Source organism: Helianthus annuus, chromosome 2 (assembly GCF_002127325.2).
Source record: "Helianthus annuus cultivar XRQ/B chromosome 2, HanXRQr2.0-SUNRISE, whole genome shotgun sequence".
NCBI lineage: Eukaryota > Viridiplantae > Streptophyta > Magnoliopsida > Asterales > Asteraceae > Helianthus > Helianthus annuus.
Genome location: NC_035434.2, coordinates 67557487 through 67561797, shown reverse-complemented (window position 1 = coordinate 67561797; position 4311 = coordinate 67557487). Strand labels below are relative to the sequence as shown.

The window sequence follows — 4311 nt, the reverse complement described above, 5'->3', positions numbered from 1 at the left end:
TATGTACTAGACTAGTCGTATCTATAAGTGTCCTTCCCAATCCGAGGACAGCGGTAAGTTTGAGTTTACGTAGGTTTTATGTAAGTGCCCTTCCCAATCTGAGGACAGAGATACGTAGCAAGTACGTAGGTTTAGCGCTGGTGCCCTTCCCAAACCGAGGACAGTACTACGTAGGTTTTACGTAGGTTCTGACACTGGTGTCCTTCCCAATCCAAGGACAATGGTACGTAGGTTTTACGTAGGTTTAGCACTGGCGTCCTTCCCAATCTGAGGATGGTGTTAAGTAGTCTAGTAGTGATGAAAGTACGGGTAGTCATACAAATCCCATTCCAACCCACCGGGGAATCCCATGCCTTGGAAGTGTGAACTCACCTTAGTTTGCTCGGTTTGGTTAATTACTTTGTTCCAGTTAATCAGTTCGGGCCTATGGTATGCACGTATACATAATCAGTTTACATTCACGAAGTTCACGTATAAGTACAATCACAGTGAGTGTTGAATTAGTGATCACTAAATAACACAAAGCACGTATTCAAGTTCATACAAGTCATGCCTATCATTTAACAATAGTTAACTAACCCAGTTAACCCTTAACAGAATTAAACTAAGTTACTGTGCCTTTTTACCCACTCGACGAAACACCCATGTTTCGTCGTGACTTCCCTTCGACGAAACATTTCTGTTTCGTCGTGTTCCCTAATCGTCGAAACTCCTTTGTTTCGTCGAGATGTGATTCGTCGTCTATAGCGTTTCGTCACTAGGTCAGTTACGTCGTCAATAGTTATCATCGTCAACAGTTACACATATCACAGGAACCCTAATCATCAGTAGCAGTTACATAATTCATCATCATACAATCAACCTAGCCACAACAGATCAATGATACGTGCAAAACTATAATATTTATATTCATTTAACATCCAACAGTAAGTGAGGATCATGGTGTATCAGTATTAAAACTTGCACAGTAACAATACGAATAGAATCACAATTTCTCTATATCTAGTTCATTAGACTATCATCAGGATATCAAACCCTAATCATCTCATCTTGCATGCATATATTTTCTAATAACCCCAAACCACAGAGATTTCAATCATTACAAATCAGTCATCACTAATAGTCACGCAAGGAATTCATTAGCATCTTTAAACTCCTAACGATTATAGAACAATAGTCACCAGATTCGTTACCCAAAACAATCACACAAGGTATGTATTGATTTAAATCGAGTAATCGTATCAAGTAATTACACACTAACCGATTCAAGATGAACAAGTACGGGTTCGAGAGAAAGTGATGGTTGCCGTCGCACAGGAGAGGGAGGGAGAGACTCTAGGGTTTCTGATCGCTAAAAGTGTGACGAATGAAATAGAACACTCGGTAAATACTCACGTAACGGACTCGGCCTTTACCGGTGATGTGTGTAAAATGCAACATATAAATTACATCAAATGAGGCATAAAACAAACCCTTTTTAAGTACTAATGTTGGAAAAAGAGTGTTTTTGTCTTCCTTTTGTATTTTCAGGATGAAATGAGCTCAAATACACAAAAGAAGCAAAAAGACAGCTAATTCTAGCATAAATACAAGAAAAGGAACAAAAGTAGATTGCCTGAACCCTCAACGGAATCCTCCCAAGCAAAGAAGAGAAAACAGAAGACTGAACACGCCCCGTGCTCAGTCAGCACGGGGCCGTGCCCAAGAAGCAGCAGAAAAGACAAACCTGTAGAAGCTTCTATTGCCCACCACGGGGCCGTGTCCAGTGAGCACGGGGGCGTGGCGAAAGTACAGCAGGCGCATTAATTGTAATTACGAATTACAATTAATGAAGAGAGAGAGTGTCAGACGGGCACAGGGGCGTGTCCAGCGGACACGGGGCCGTGCCCAGCCTTCTATTCAGCCTATAAATAGGAGTGCTTGGTTTCATTCCAACTCATCCCTTGGCACACCACCTCTCTCACACTTCATCCACCACCCACCACCACCATAACACCATCATCCACCACCATCATCCATTGTCCATCGTAGAGTGTGTGAGTCGTCTCGGGATCCAAGATTGATAGTAAGAGTTCTTGACAATCAAGGCCATGTTTGCTTAAGTCTCTTATATCACTTGGTGAAAACAAGTGTTTAGTATAATACTTTTTATTTTTAATCTTTTGCACTTTTTATTTGGTTTTGTATTAATGACTTTAATAACTAGTTTCTTATGTTGAAGGTGATCTTTCCTTATCGTTTGTCTGTGGTGTCTTGGCATTATTTTACTGTCTATATAAAATAAAAGATTTTCACCATTCATATCTCCACGGTCTATATGGAGGTATGTTGGCTGTCGGGGGTTAAGGGAACAGTTTGGTAAGGGTCTTGCCCTTGTTCAGCGTTTAGAGTTCCTGCAAGGGACCTGGGTCAAATTTAGTTGGATCTCCTTCAATGCCCATAGGTATTGGATGGCGGGGATCCAAACTCTTTGACCCCCTCATAAGTTAACTACTATTAATACTATAACCCGGCTATTTAGGACTGTATCCCTGCTGACTCAGACTACTTAGCCGAGGGTAACATCACCGCCAAAAGCGGGGCCTACCATAATTTGAATTAATAACTTAATTCATTATCTTCCAATAATCCAACCCTTTAGGATTGTATCCTTGCTGACTCAAACTACTGGGTTGAGGGTAACGTCGCCTTCAAAAGAGGGGCCTACTACAATAACTAAGATAATCTCTTAAACAAGTGCAAAAGTGCGAAAATAATCAAAGGTTATACTAATACACGAGTCGGATCCAAGTGATTCATCTTGTCTATCTGTTTTTATTTTATTTTTATTTTTCAGCATTTAGTTAGTTTTTATTTTTCTAGTTTAAAACCTTTTTCTAACTTTTTGATTTGATTAGACGTTGAGGATAAACCGGTACTAAAAGCTCTTGTGTCCTTGGACGACCTCGGTATCTTACCAACACTATACAACGTCCACGATGGGTGCACTTGCCCATATGTGTGTCTAGTGTTTGTAAATATCGTGTTTTATAAATTTAAAACTTGGCTAAAAAGTGTAAAAGGGCTTAAAATATACATCAAAAATATATAACACCTCGCAACATCAAGTTTTTGGCGCCGCTGCCGGGGACACAAGGATTTTAAGAAAGTTAGGAATCAACGGCCTAATCATATTTTTATTTTTCTTTTTAAATTTTTAGGATTTTCTTAGTTTTTCAGCTTCTGCAGAGCTCAGCACGGGCCGTGCCTGGTCGAACACGGGCTGTGCTCAGCATCGTTACTGGCAGTTTTTAGTTTTCCAAGTTACAGAAGGCTGACCACGGGGCCGTGTCGGTGCAACACGGGGTCGTGTCCAACTTTCCAGTAACTGGGATCTGGAAAACAATCACTGTAACTCTGACCACGGGCCGTGTTCGCTGAACACGGGGCCGTGGTGAACCTTCTAACCAGCATTCTTTTCTGTTTTTATTGCAGGACTTGGAACCGGACGCCAATCCTACCTAGTGTATGAGCTCCAATTCTAATAAAGACATAAAAGAACCTCTAGAAGAACCCGAACGCTTTCTCAGAAAAAGATTAAAAGCTACAAATCAAGAGAAAGTTTCGGGTGATCCACCTCCAATGGCGGACCAACGTACCCTCATGGATTATCTACGACCCACCGTAGGTAACCTAGGCGCCGCTATCAATGCTCCGAATGTTGAAGCTAATAACTTCGAACCTCGGCCGCATTTGATACAAATGCTCCAAAACTCCGCAACCTTCCATGGGCTTGCGGACGAGGATCCCCATCTACATATTACTAATTTCTTAGAAATATGTTATACCTTTCGGATCAATGGAGCATCAAATGACGCCATCCGCCTCCGAATGTTTCCTTTCTCACTAAAAGACCGAGCGAAAGCTTGGCTTAACGCCCTCCCAGCTGGATCGGTAAATACCTGGGATGAACTAGCCCAAAAATTTCTATATAAGTATTTCCCTCCCGCTAAAACAGCTAAATTAATGACTGAAATTAATACATATTCACAAGAGGACGGGGAATCCTTATATGAAACTTGGGAAAGGTTCAAGGAACTATTACGCAAGTATCCACATCATGGCCTTGCGATATGGCAACAAGTATCCACTTTCTATAATGGACTGTTGCCACACACAAGGCAGACACTTGATTCTAGCTCCAGGGGACTTTTAGGTAATCGCCGCCCGCATGAAATATATAACCAAATTGAGGAAATTGCTCAAACCAATTTTCAATGGCACACCCCCCGAGGCAATAAGTCTATTGCCCCGGGCGCCCATAAGGTTGAT

General features: G+C 41.5%; 1 non-coding gene across 1 annotated transcript; it reads right to left on the bottom strand.

Moving 5' to 3' along the window:
- Window positions 1–3999: 3999 nt before the first annotated feature.
- Window positions 4000–4106, bottom strand: LOC118489894. Its single transcript, XR_004887907.1, has one exon. It is a non-coding gene; the product is annotated as a small nucleolar RNA R71 (small nucleolar RNA).
- Between the last annotated feature and the right edge of the window lie 205 nt (window positions 4107–4311).